The 16480-nt window shown below is 26.5% G+C and overlaps 1 pseudogene; it reads right to left on the bottom strand.

The window, feature by feature from the left end:
* Positions 1 to 12355: 12355 nt before the first annotated feature.
* Positions 12356 to 13612, bottom strand: LOC145107319 (acyl-CoA--sterol O-acyltransferase 1 pseudogene; annotated as a pseudogene).
* Positions 13613 to 16480: the final 2868 nt, after the last annotated feature.

The following is a 16480-nucleotide window of genomic DNA, read 5'->3' on the forward strand; positions in this document are numbered from 1 at the left end:
TAATCTTCCAACTTGTTTTTATGTTGTATATCTTCATTTGTATGCTAGTTATAGGTTTCATGCTTTGGATGATTTTGTTGCATGTATAATTATAGAAAACTTAGATCCAAGGCATTAGGGTTGTATGTGCACCATAGGATGTTAGAGTACATAAAATCCAACAGCTTAGACATTGTGTTAATCTTGTTCATCATGTATAACATAATTTCTTCCAACATTGTGATAATCGGTTTCTTCCTTGCTTTATCAATTACCAAATTAAATGACTCGGGATTCCTATTCTCAACTGCTTCGCATGCCTTTCTTGATTCAAATAATGTCATACACCATGAATTAGGCTTCCTAGTCATCAAACGTTCATATGCTCCTACACGGTAATACAAAGGAAACAAAAAGTATAACACATATTAACCATACAAAATTCAAAAAATAAATAAATAAATAATAAAAAACATTAACCTGCCATACCTTATTGCCTTAATGGCATTCATGTGCGCTTTGAATTGCACTTCAACAGTGGATTTCACAGCTTGACAAAAACGTTTCTTTGATACCACACTAAGGTATGTTTTCCTCAGGTTGGCATAGATATGCCTCGCACACTGTATGTGCTCTGCATGTGGAAGGACCTCCTTTACTGCTTCAATTTGTTTGATCTGAAATAATAGACAATTCCATACCGCCATTTAGTCCAAGGTTGTCACTCAACAATTCGATAAACCATTTCCATTTATCTTTATTTTCTACATCTACAACCCCCCCCCACCCAACACACACACACACACGATAGGATATATATATGATCATTTCTGCCTCTACCTACAACAACAAGCAACTAACCCTTCACTTTTTCATTTAAGAAGCAACCATCCAATCTAACATTCCTTCGGCACCCTTTATTCCATCCATATTTCAATTCTTTGAAGCATACATAGAATCTAAGAAAGTAGTTTCCACCAGGGTTAACATGAACGCCTAACTACACAATAGATCATGGGTTTAATCGTTTAATCTGATTTGCATAATCCCACAGCCTCTCATAGTGCTTAGTAATCTTGCCTTCAATCATTGTTTAAATTCTTATATTGTCTCAGCGACATTATACTCTTGCTTACCTTAAAATAAATGTATTTTGTATATTATCTTTAAATTCATCTAAATTCATATTGGGCTTAGCAATGAACTCCTTCAAGTAGTGTTTTGCAATCCAATTTGGGTTTAGAAGTGCACAAAAATCATAAATTCTAATGCATAAATATTTCCCCACAATCATCATTTTTTGAAAATATGGATCACGTCCATCCATGACGCCCAAAGAACAAATGGACATGTTTTCTATCTCCCGCTTTGCCACATTTAACTTGTATCTTTTTATTATTACATCTTGTAAATCATAGAGGATACCCATTTGCTACCACAAAATTGGTCAAAGCAAATTTCAGTTGTTGTGGGCTCTCATATATTTCTTTTTCTATTGGTTTCATAAGACTCCATTTAGTCTTTGGCTTATGGACGGGAAATTCATATTCAATCTCTTCTTCATCATCATCAGCCTCGGGTATACTTTGTGACCCACCTGATTCTTCTTTATGCCCAAGAGTTTCAGCAAATGAATTCGACAGCTTGCCATTATCACATAGAAAATTGTGAAACTCATCATTTTGAGTGATGTTCATACCCCCTGCTATTTCATCTTTAAGAGTTGCATCCAAACTTTCATTATCACTGATTCCATCATCACAGTCACCAGTAAAATCATGTACATTTGCAGATGATGCCATTACATACCTATCATAACATAATAATCAATGTTGCAAACACATAGTGATGGATTATAAGAGAAAAAAAAAAAACCCCAAGTCGAACCTGTTAGACCATCCACATCCGTGCAATGCCAATTAGTATTTCAAACATCCCACATCATCTTTTTCAATTAGGTTTACACCACTGCAATATTATTCATCTTTCAAAAGTGGTAAATATTAATAATAATAATGAATAATAAAATAACATGAGTATAATTATCTATAATTGAAAAATAAAAATAGTTAACATTGTAAAACATGAAAATCCAAACATTACAAAATTTATCGTCAGCATCTTAAATTGGTTCCAAAGTCATTTGCAATTGAGAAATAAAGTATATATAATTGGTAAATTGGTTCCAAAGTCATTTGCAATTGAGAAATGGGGTATATATAATTGGTTTTAATATTTAAATAATGCTATTTGATTAAAAAAATAATAATAACCAAGTTGCAAGCCTTTCAAATGGTGAAAGACCAAAGCCTATGTGGCATTTCAAATTAATGAAGAGGCATTGCAAGTATATTTGCAAGCATACGAGGTGGAAGGTCTTATTAAACATTAAAATCGAGTCTGACAGGAAACCTTGAAATCAGATACAAAACCTTAAAACTCCATATTCGAATATGACATAAAACGTGAACCCTAAGTTCGATTTTGACGTGAAACCTAAAAAACGAAGCCCTAAGTTTCAATTTACTGTGTTCGATTTACTAAAATAACTCAAAAACTTGGTAAAGAAACCAACCTGCTTTGATTTTGTAATCCTTTCAGAAGACCAACTTTAATGAAACTTCAATATCGATCGATTGGGGGTTGCATCGACTTCACATTAAAATCCTCATGCTAGTTTGTTGGGGGAATATCGAATTTGCTTTAAGTTTACATTTATTAGTCTCAAATGCTTCAAATTAATTTGTAACCTCTATTTACTAGCTGCTTCAAGTCATAATGGTCGGGTTAAAACGTTTTTCAAAAATATGATGGTTTTATTACAAAAAATAAAAATATAATGCTTAAACGTTTTCCCGTCATTTTTCGTATGTCAAATAAATTAAAAGAGTATTAAAATACTATTTTTAAAAAGAACTGGAATATATAATTCAGTAAAATGTAATTTATTAACAATATTTAAAAATATTTTACGTAAAGATTATATATAAATGAGTATAAAATTAAATTCATATACAATAAATACCTTAAAAATAAAAACGGGTACTTTGGAAACCTTTATAATTCAAATTGATGTAAAAAAGGAGTTTTATAAATAACTTATAGTGACAATAAATCGAATATATATATATATATATATATATATATATATATATATATATATATATATATATATATATATATATATATATATATCATACTATACTTATAAATAAGACATTTTTCCTTGAACCTCATGCATTTGAAACCCACATAAAAATCTGCAAACACCTCATGCATTTTAAACCTCCTATTTTAATGAATACTACTCAAAAGTATCTTAATATTGATTAACAATTCAAAGGTTTTATAACTTATATAATATGTTTAATAAACAATTAATGGATAGTCTACTTTAAAAAGGTCAATCTCTTTGAGTAGACACACAAATACAAATCACATACAAAATTCACAAAGAAAACTATACTTATAAAGGAGACATTTTTCCTTGAATCTCATACATTTGAAACCCCCACAAAAATTTGCAAACACCTCATGCATTTGAAACCTCCTATTTTAATGAATACCACTCAAAAGTCTCTTAATAATGATTAACAATTTAAAGGTTTTATAACTTATATAATATGTTTAACAAACAATTAATGGATAGTCTACTATAAAAAGACCAATCTCTTTGAATAGACACACAAATACAAATGACATACAAAATTCACAAAGAAAACAAGTTGAAAGGTTTTTGTGTTGGTGTGAGAGCTTTGGACCATTTTTCGAGCCATGTTATTATGTTGAAGTTTTTAATTTGAAAGTTTGTTATATACTAATTCTTTTTTATATTTTCTTGGTTTAAGTATTCTTTTAAGAATATCATTGTAAGTTATTGTTCAAATTTTAATGTAAATTAGATTAGATTCATGTTATCGATCATATGTTATGGAAGGTGATATATACTATTTAATTAACTATTATATACATGTTTGTATCTTCGTGTTGCTTCAAAGCAATAATTAATTAAAAATCATGGATATGTCATATTATCCATATTATCCATGTAAGTCTCTTTTAAAATGCAAATTGTCTATCTTATCACTTTATATTTTAGTATATGTTTAACATTTTAATTATAATAATAAGTGCTTTTTAAAAGTTTCTTTCACTTATTAATAACAATAAGAGGTTTTAAAATTAATGAGCAATAATTATAAATAATAAAATGAAATTATAAAAATCATGGATATGTCATATTATCCATGCAAGTCTCTTTTGAAATGCAATTTGTCTATCATTTCACTTTATTATTTAGTGTATGTTTCACATTTTAATAATAATATTAAGTGTTTCTTAAAAGTCTTCTTTAACTTATTATTAATAATAAGTGGTTTAAAACTAATAATAATAATTTTAAATGATAATAACATCAAACTATAAATTACATTTAGCTACAAATAAATTGTATTTTAAATGAACATCATTATTGAAATAAAAAAATGATCGCGTAAGTAAAAATATAGTTAATCAATCATAATAACTGTTAAAAATAATACTAAATAGATAATTATATTTAATTCTATTAATGAGGAAGGTGGGTTGATGTCAATGGATATTATTGTTCAAAATAATTGAGACTATATATATATATATATATATATATATATATATATATATATATATATATATATATATATATATATATAGAAATTAATGTAAAAATATTATCTCAAAGTTAATGTCAATAACATAACCATTTTAAACATATATTTTTCAATATTTTAACAATATATTTTTAGTCTGCGCTGCGCAACGCGTGAAAATTCATCTAGTCATACATACTTATAAAGCTAGCATTTTTCCTTGAACCTCATGCATTTGAAACCCCCATAAAAATTTGCAAACACCTCATGCATTTGAAACCTCCTATTTTAATGAATACCGCTCAAAAGTCTCTTAATAATGATTAACAATTCAAAGGTTTTATAACTTATATAATATATTTAATAAACAATTAATGGATACTCTACTAAAAAAATGTCAATCTTTTTGAGTAGACACACAAATACAAATCACATCAAAATTCACAAAGAAAACAAGTTTAAAGTTTTTGTGTTGGTTTGAGGGCTTTGAACAATTTTTCGAGCCATGTTATTATGTTGAAGTTTTTAATTTGTAAGTTGTTATATACTAATTCTTTTTTTGTATTTTCTTGATTTAAGTATTCTTTTAAGAATATCATTGTATGTTGTGGTTGAAATTTTAATGTAAATTAGATTAGATTCATGTTATCGATCATATGTTATGGAAGGTGATATATATAATATTTAATTAACTATTGTATACATGTTTGTATGTTCATGTTGCTTCAAAACAATAATTAATTAAAAATCATGGATATGTCATATTATCCATGTAAGCCTTTTTTAAAATGCAAATTGTCAATCTTATCACTTTATATTTTAGTATATGTTTAACATTTTAATTATAATAATAAGTGATTTTTAAAAGTTTTTTTCACTTATTAATAATAACAAGTGGTTTTAAAATTAATAAGCAATAATTATAAATAATAAAATCAAATTACATGGATATGTCATATTATCCATGCAAGTCTCTTTTGAAATGCAAATTGTCTATCTTGTCACTTTATTATTTAGTGCATGTTTCACATTTTAATAATAATATTAAGTGTTTCTTAAAAATCTTCTTTAACTTATTATTAATAATAAGTAGGTTTAAAATTAATGAATAACAATTTTAAATTATAATAACATCAAATTATAAATTACATTTAGCTATAAATAAATTGTATTTTAAATTAACATCATTATTGAAATTAGAAAATGATCGCATAAGTACAAATATAATTAATCTTTAATAATAATTATTAAAAATAATACTAAATAGATAATTATATTTAATTCTATTAATGAGGAATGTGGGTTGATGCTAATGAATATTATTGTCCAAAATAATTGAGATTATATATATATATATATATATATATATATATATATATATATATATATATATATATATAATTAGTGTAAAAATATTATCTTAAAGTTAATGTCAATAACATAACCATTTTAAACATATATATTTTAATATTTTAACAATATATTTTTAATCTTCGCTGCGCAACGCGCGGTAATTCGTCTAGTATACTTATAACATCTTTACTTGGACCACATACATTTGAAACCTCCATGACTTTTGAATTCCTTTCTAGTATTTATTATAAATTGGTTAATAATGTTAAACTAATATAAAAACTAAATTCTAATCATAAGTTAACTAAACTGTAATATTAAAATATCATATTTTACTTCTATTTATAAAATTATGACTTCAACTTTTTAACATATATAGCTAACTTATTAGTTTAAATATGTTGTCGTATGTTATAACAACAATAGTTAAAAGTAACACTATATACAAAAATTATATTGTTATCTTTATAAACAAAAAACAATGTTTGATGTTTTAGATAATTACAATGATAGAAGTTCAAATCTTAAGCAAATAACAATTTAAAATTGATTAATGATAACAAGAACTATTAATATCATTTAATCATATATTATATTTAATTTTATTCATGAGTAACCTGAAGGTAGAGGCCATTGACAAATTGAGATTATAGAATTGTAAAAGATGTCTATATTATAATATAATTCAAAACAAAGAATTTTATATTAACTTATTATAAGATTTACTATATAAGAGCTAATAAAACATTATTGATATATTTAAAAACATATATTTGTAAAGATTTCAAATAAATTTTTGTATTATGCGCAACGCGCGGGTATTCGCCTAGTATACTTATAAAAGAGACGTCTTTACTTGCACCACGTGCATTTGAAAAATCCATGACTTTTCAATTTTTTTCTAATAATTATTATAAATTGGTTAATAATGATAAATTAATATAAAAACTAAATTCTAATCATAAGTTAACTAAACTATAATATTAAAATATCATATTTTACTTCTACTTATAAAATTATTACTTTAACTTTTTAACATGTTATAGTTAACTTATTCGTTTAAATATGTTGTCGTATGTGAGCAATTGTCATTTTAAAGTCACAAATTTTGTATAATTTATGATTTTATGCAAAATAGTTAAATTATTAATTTCAGTATAATGTTAAACGGTTAACTTAAATCAAAATTTCAGTTAAAATTGAAAAATTATCGAGAGACTATTTTTTAAATAGTTAAAAGTTATAAATTATAGTGTTAAACCTAAATTGTAATCCTAAATTAACAAAAAAAAAACCATGACCCTATTTTTTGTAGTCACTAAGAATGTTCAAATAAGTAGCTTAAAAGTAACTTACAATAACAATAGTTAATGTTATATAAACAATTATAATGTTATCTATAAAAACAAAAACAATGTTTGTTGTTTTAAATAATTATAATCAAAGAAACTAATAATATTCATCATATAAATTTTAAAAAAGTTCAATTTCTGAAACCAAATCAAAATAATTAAGAGTTTTCTAAATACATTATTTTAAATAACTTACAACAACAATAGTTAAAAGTAACATTATACACAAAAAATATATTGTTAGCTTTAAAAACAAAAACAATGTTTGATGTTTTAAATAATTGCAATGATATAAATTAAAATTTTAAGCAAATAAGCTTTTTAAAATTAATTAATCATAACAATAACTATAAATATCATTAAACCGTATATTATACTAAATTTTATTCATGAGTAACCTGCAGTAGAGACTTTTGAGATAATTGAGATTTGAAAAATTATAAAAGATGTCTATATTATCATAATTCAAAACAAACAATGTTTATATCAACTTATTATAAGATATATTATATAATAATAACAACAATGTCATTGATATATTTAAAAAAAATATATTTGTGAAGATTTCAAACATATTGTTGTATTCTGTGTAACACACGGGTATTCGTCTAGTCTTTATATACTTATAAAGGAAGCATTTTTCATTTCACCACATTCATTTGAAACTTCCATGCATTTTTCCTTTCACCACATTCATTTGAAACTCCCACGACTTTTCAATTTCTTTCTAATAATAATTATAAGTTGTTTAATAAGGTTAAATAAATATCAAACCTAATGTGTAATCATATATAAACTAAATTCAATATTAAAATAATATATTTACTTCTACTTATAAAGTTATGTTTGTTAACTTTGAACATATTATACTTAATTTATTAGTTTTGATATATTGTTGGGTGTAAACCATTATCATTTTGAAGATACAATTTTGGAATAATTTATGTAAAATACTTAAATTATTAATTTAAATATAACATTACAGGGTCAACTTAAATATAAACTTTAGTTTAACTTAAACAACCAAAAAAATATTTTGTAAATAGTTAAAAGTGATAAATTGTAGTGTCTTCCTAATAATGATTATAAGTTGGTTAATAAGGTTAAATAAATATCAAACCTAAAGTGTAATCATAATGAAACTAAACTTTAATTTTAAAATAATATATTTACTTCTACTTATAAAGTTATGTCTTTAACTTTTAACATATTATACTTAATTTATTAGATTTAAAATGTTGTTGTATGTAAACCATTATCAGTTTAAAGCTACAACTTTTAAACAGTTTGGACAAAATACTTAAAATTTTAATTTAAATATAACATTACAGTGTCAACTTAAATATAAATTTCAGTTCTACTTAAACAACCAAAGAATATTTTGTAATTAGTTAAAAGTGATAAATTGTAGTGATAAATGCAAAAACTAAATTGTAATCTCAATTAAACTAAAATATTTCCTAAATATATTTTTATAATCGTTAAAAATTTTCAAATAAGTAGCTTAAAATAACTTACAATAATAATAGTTAATAATAACTCTATATAAATGATTATATTGTTACCTTTAAAATCAAAAAAACAATGTTTGATGTTTTAAATAATTATAATGATAGAAATTAAAACATTAAGCAAATAAATTTTAAAAAATTAATTAACAATAACAACAACTATAAATAACATTAAATTGTATATTATATTTAATTTTATTCATGTATAACTCGCGGGTAGAAGTCATACAAACGATTGAGATTATGCAGTTATAATAGATGTATATATTATCATATAATTCAAAATAATTAACATATTATATCAATTTATTATATTAATTATTATATCAAATTTAACAACAACGTTGTTGTTATATTTAAAAAAACATATATTTGTAAAGACTTCAACTATATAGGTGTTTCTGCGCAACGCGCAGACATTCGCCTCGTATACTTATAAAAGATGCATATTTTTAAAAACTACATCCATTTGAAACTCTCATGTCCTTTTATATTTCCAACGACTTTCCAAAACTTTTTTAATAATTATTGATAAATGCTTTAGCATAAAATATGTTATGTAAACTATTAAATGTTACCTTGGATTCTAATAATCTCAACGATGAGTGCCCTATACTACTTCACATTTCATCATTCAGTTTTCTCTCTTTTTCCTTTGTAATGACTTCCATTCAAAAAGAAAGGGAAATGTTTGGACTTCTTGAGAAACATAAGGACTATTTTGTTCATGCAAAGGTCTTTCATATAAAGAGGATTACTTGGATGTAAAAGAAAATACAATTATTGTTTGATGAAACTGTTTAAGTAATCTTTTTCCCATGAAATGGTTAAACTTAAGACTATGACTTTGTACAACAAAAACTCAAGGAATAGACAACATTCAAGAATCCAGATAAATTCTACTTTAAGATGATCAATTTCAATATTATTGATGAAGTACATAAACATGCCTAATTTTCTATACCCCACCCCCTTTTTCAAAAAAATGAAAAAACCAATAAATATTTTTATATTGTACATGAGTGAACCAAACAAATACATTCAAAAATGTTTGTGGGTGAAGTCAGAAAATATAGGTTATATTTTGCAAAACGTTAAATATGAGAAAAAGGTGGAATATTACAATTTGTTTTTTTTTTAAATAAGAAAATTGAAAAACTAACTGCAACATTATAGTTCACTTTATTCTCAGCCATCAAACATATATGTAAACTATGTTGAATATACGTGTAAACCTCTTTAAATGTATATCACTTTTTTTTTATAGAAACTGATTAGTAATACTTATTGGATTTTATATTATCAATAAATATGTTTTATGGGTAAATATTTTTATCATTTTTGGGAAGATGCTAAAAGAATACTATCGGAAACAAACAACGTTGGTGGATTTCAATCTTTTAAGGTTGTGTTGGTATTATTGCTTTTAGTGCCGATCAGTTTGACAAACCACCGCCAAAGGAAAGAACCAACTTCGAAAGTTCTTCAATCGATTGTACTTATGAGTCACTTTTGTAGCTTTTATCGAAGTTCTCTACGTACATCCACACAAACATCAATAGGTGTAGAAACATAAGACAAAATTTTGTTAATGGTCCTGTATTATAGAGAAATAGTTAACTTTGGTCCACTGTAACTAGAACGTTATTAAGTCAATGTCAACTAGATGGAATGATATGTTGCACGAGTCATGAACCCACAAATGAATCCATATTGACATTTTGGAATCCAAAAATGATGTATATTGAAATCCGACGAATATGTATTTATCCAAACTGAGATCTAACAAAACCAAATGGATCCATATTGAAATCATTGGATCCATATTGCACTTTTCGAATCCTATCCATATTAAAATATAGTGGATCCATATTACTTAAATTTTGGATTCCAAAGGATCCATATTGATATAGATCCATACTACTTTAATTAATTATAATGTTTATTAATAATATAATAATTACAAAATAAACAATTTAATTATTTTCTAAAAATTAAGATTAATTGATTCTAAAATTGTGTTTTGCTGACGTTGATGTATTTTTCTTTAATTGTTTCATTTTAGTTTTGTTTAAACTTTGTTTTTTTTTCTGCAAAATGTGTGAGCATTCGCCTAGTATTATATAAATTTATTCACTGTTAGATGTTATTGAGAGTATTGTCGTGTTCAATAGATTTTGATAGTTTTTAATTTTCTTAAATAAATTAAATGATTGGTCCTTATGGTTTTGGATAACTTGTGTGTTTGATCCCTATTTTTTTTTAATACAGACAGCTCCATAGAATTTATTTTATTGCGTATACCGTCCTTACCAAACATAAAAAAATACTCTTTCACACTTATCTATTTTTTTTAAAGTATTTTTAACATTTATTTTTATTATTAAAACTTAAAAAAATAAATACAACACGTTATCCATGTTATACCTAGTGCCCACCCCTTATCCAAACCAGGCATCTTCTATTTCAATTATCTTGGATGACATAACTTCATCATAAATTGATCCCATATCGTCGACATCCAAACCAACCACTCATTTGTTGCTTCCTCTTGACCACCTCTATTGCTAGTCACCGCCATCACCACAGCACCGACGTCGAGAGAAATCCCCACCATACTGGACGACAACCTCATTCATTTACCATCAACGATACATCAACACCTACCGACACGAAACAACCTTCGAAAAACATCATGAATAGGAGCAGAACCACCGTCAATGACGTGAATCGGAGCCACCACACCACCATCGTTGCATTCAACTGATTATTCAATCATTATTCCGAAATTGTTTCAGATAACCTGTGAATCGGTGTCACCGCCAACAAAAATCGTTTCTAAAATCAGAGTGTTCCAAAAACCGTTGGTCGTTTCAGAAACACTGCACATTTGATTTTGAATTGGGTCTCATAGATGGGTGGTTGGTTCCTCATGTTTGATTTTGATATTCGTCTTTGGTTTTGATTTTGGAATTGTTTCTAAATCAAAGTGTTTTGATTTTTCTTTTGGAATATAGCTTTTCATTAGGTTTTGATTTTTATCTTTGATTTGATTTTGAAATCGGGATTTTCATTAGGTTTTGATTTCGATTACAAGGTAACAAGTTTAATTTTGATTTGGTTTGGTTTTGGTTTTGATTTGATTTTCATTAGGTTCATCCTGTGTAAATTATAGAAGCAAATTACCTCTAATAAGGACCATTCATGAAATTTACTCTTATACTTTAACCTATAAAGTTGTATTTCTTGGCAGTCAATGACATCGGGTGTTTGGTTCGTGGTTTTGTAAATTTCTAATTTTTAGTTTTTAACAAATTGGTTGATATAAACAAAAAGTTTTGTTTGAAAGTATAAACTTTTAGTTTTTTCTTTTAAACAAAAAACTCTAAATTTAAAAGATACAAATATAGTGTTTAAAAAAAATCGAACTAACTAAATTAATTAAAAGAATTGCTCTTAATTTAGTTGTCATCGTGATTATTAATTTATACAGGTACCCTTTTTATATAATTTTACACTACATTTTAAAAACTTCCAATAAAATTTACCAAACATTCATATAAAAAATAAAAAGTAACCAAATAGGCAAATACTTTTGCCAAACACATAAAATATTAGCTACAATTATTTATTATTTATTTATGTATAAATATATATATGTCCGTTCTAAAAATATGGACATGAATACTCGTCAGGGCTAATTAGTTGGCCATGCTTGAAAAAACCTCCAAATGCCAATACCTCTCTACAGCCTCTTCCAAATGGATTTAACCTCATGAATGGCGGAAAGAACAGCCAAAAGCTTGTAATCATCACAAACACCAATGATAATATCTTGGATACAATGGTAGGTGGCTCAAACTTCTGACCTATTTGTTTCTTGAGCACTATCTCAGTTCCAACCCAAACGCCTTGAATTACAAAGAACCAAGTAACTTCCCATGTTGGGGTTAACCGGCCAAGGTAGTAAAATATCATCTCGTGCATGATACCAGACACTAAAAATGTTGAGAAAACAGCAGGAATTGCTAACCATCCTGCAGGAAGCAGATGACCGAAGATCTGGCGAGCTGGAAAGTAGACTGTAGGGCGTAGTATGCTAGAAACCATGAGGTTCCATCTTTTACCCCAAAAGTCTTGGACCGATGTAGCATGGTGAGGCTGATCGAATTGTGGTTCGAGTTCAGCACCAACTAGGATTCGAGCAAAAAATGCTGCCACAGCTAGGAGTAACTCAAGCGAGAAGAAGATATAATAGGCATAAATTGAGGTCGCGAATAAAGGATGAAGATTTTCTCTATATCCATAAGCCTTAACTGCAACCAATAAGAGAAGAACCCTAAGAGCATAATCTTTGGGGGATCTCTGGGGTTTTTTTGTGAAATCTTGAGATGAGTAAACTTGGTTATTTTTTATCTTGATGGGTAGGCAAGCTGTAGACATGAACTGAGATAAAGGAAGGGGTGGATGTGAAGACAAAGGGCCTTGACCAAAAGCGTAAAGAATGAGCTTGAAGCTTCCAAGCCATGACAAGACGAAGAAGGTTGGACCACAAAGGAACATCGTGTGAAGACTTAAAGGGAGATAAAAAAAGAGAAATATGACTGGAAATAAAGACAAGAATCTTGTTGTACCTGGTGCAAAAAACATTCCAACATTATGAGAGTAGAGAAGAGATGCCAAAGCTACACTCCAAACTAAAATGAAATTATATGCTTCACCCTCCATCTCTCTCCTTCACTATGTTTTTATTCAAAATTGCCACTCGTATATATATGAAGTGATGATGATATCTAGATAAGAGTGTGTGTATATATATAAATATATATATTATTTATTTATTAATCAAATATATCTTATCTTCACGTACAATTACTATGTTTTATCCATATTTTAATATTAATTTTTTTAGTATGGTAATAATTACTATAAATTATTAATGTATACATTTTTGAAATAAGATCTTTGTAAAAAGTTGTCAATAATTACTATTTAGTAAAAATTTATAAAAATTTTAAACAAAATCTTTCTAAGAAGGCTCATTTTGCATGCTTCAGGTCCATTTAAAAGTGTTCATAACTTAGGTGGCATCATGGGTGTCCTTGAGGTTGTGCGAGGTGAGCGACCGCACATGGCTCATATCGTAGAGGGGACTCAATTTTACATATGATTAAGTATATAGTCTAGCAATCTACAATTTAGTAATCAAAAAGACAAAAACACATTTACTTTCCAATTTCAATAGATAACGCTACAATTAAAAATTACAACAATTCACGTTTTGAAAAATTGGGCTTAAAATAAGAAATTGCATTTGGACTATTGTAAATTTACGATAAACAAAAGCTTACGTTTTGTTCCAATTCAAAACTTCCAAATTTATAGCAACTGCAAAGCTTAAACGACATTTTTTGTTTCTTGATTTTCTGATTCTATTAGATTCAACATCTCGTTTATATTGCACTGTCGCTCCACTTTTTTTATTGTTAACTGTAATTAAACAAGTAAGTATTTTACTATTCCTAATTTCTAAATTTGACGATATCTCATTTTATATTATGATTGTTGTTGATGATTGGCGAATATAACACAATGACAAACATATTCTAAATAATTGAATAATGTTTTGAGAGTCTCGTGATTCATTTAACTATTTAAGATTATATATTGTATTATCGTTTTTTTTGTTTTCATTGTCTTTATAACATTTATCGAGTTATCGTTATATGAAAAAAATTGCTTTTATATATATATATATATATATATATATATATATATATATATATATATATGTTGTAAATAATTGGTGGTGTTGTAAATAGTTGACATAATAATTGGTGCATGGTAAATTTGTCAACATTTCTAACTAGTTACAATTATATGTTAGTAAAATTTGTAGTATAAATACCCCTCAATTGTAAAGAATGAAACACACCAAAAGTTATAAGAGATATAACTTTCATATTCTCTCTAAATATTCTTTCTTCTCAATTAAAGTTCTTATCAAAGTTTACTAGTTTTGTTTGATTTATAGTTACATTAATTACGCTTAATTCATAACACGTTATCAGCACGAAAGCTCTAATCAAGGTTATTAAACAAGTGGAAAATCACATCTATCTTAATCAAGGTATGTATTACTTATTAAAAACAGTATTAATTATAAACACTTCAATCATATTAAAATAATAATAATACTAATGAATTAATGAAACTTATACATTATGGACATTATGGACTACTAACAATTTTTATTTCTTATACTAACATTTCTTTATGTATTCTAATTTTTATACGAACATTTACATTATGCAACTAATTTTTATTTATGCAAACTAACATTTACATTATGCAACTAACTTTTATTTATGCATACTAACATTTATATTATGCTACTAACTTTTATTTGTGCATACTAACATTTAAATTATATTTATTTATACATGTCAATGTTTATTTATATTTTAGATACTCTTAATAATTTTATTTAAACATTTACTAATATTTATTTATGTTTCTAATTAGTAAAGTTATGTATTAGTTATAAGTCTTATTATATGATTTATAAAATACATATACATATATACACAAAGGGAATATATATGCAACGGTTATAAACAGCAAAAACAACGGCTATATTTTTTTACCATAAATAAACATCTTTACCCTGCTTATTTTACCCACAACAAATATTTCTCTCTTCTATCAAATAAATCAATTTCAAGAAATCAAGCTTCAAGATGATTCATCCTTTTGTGATAATCATGACTATAATAGTCATGTTACTTTTCATCCCAATCCTTAACATCGAAGATAATATGGAATTTTATCTACTTTTAGGCTTGTATGCAATGTTAGCTTTACCGCTTCTTTTTTGTGTAATATTTATTGAAATAAATGGATTTTAATTTTAATTTTTATTTTGTTTAAAATTTATAGTTACATTATGTCCAACATTGCAAAGCTCGAGTTTGCAGCACTTGAAGTTAGTGGGAAAAACTATGTGCCATGGATGATAAATATAAAAATGCATCTTGAATCCATGGATATCTCAAATACTATATATGAATTTAATAATTGCTTGGCACAAGACAAAGCAAAAGCACAAGTTTTCCTTCGTAAGCATATTGATGAAATGTTGAGATTTGAATATCTTGATGTTACTGATCCAAGTATTCTCTGGAATCTTTTGAAAGAAAGATTTGATCATCAAAAGGAAGTTATACTTCCAAATGCTAGAGATGAATGGAGAACACTAAGGTTTCAAGACTTCAAGAAAGTAAATGAATACAACTCAGCTTTGTTCAGAATATGTTCACAACTCAAGTATTGTGGACAAGAGGTTACTGATGAAGATATGTTGGAGAAAACTTACTCAACATTTCATGCAACAAACATTACTTTGATGCAACAATATCGGATGCAAAAGTTCGCAAGATATTCTGAACTGAATGCATGTCTGCTCGTTGCAGAGCAAAACAATGAACTCTTAATGAAAAACCATGAATCTCGTCCAACGGGATCAGTAGCACTTCCTGAAGCAAATGATACAAATATTGATGGTCATCGAAACAATACACGTGGACGAGGGCGAGGCCGTGGCTATTTTAATCGAAACCAAAGCCATAATCAGAACCATAATTCTGGTCGTGGACAA

Source organism: Lactuca virosa, chromosome 4 (genome assembly GCF_052849685.1).
Source record: "Lactuca virosa cultivar CGN04683 chromosome 4, Lactuca_virosa_CGN04683_v6, whole genome shotgun sequence".
NCBI classification, from domain to species: domain Eukaryota; kingdom Viridiplantae; phylum Streptophyta; class Magnoliopsida; order Asterales; family Asteraceae; genus Lactuca; species Lactuca virosa.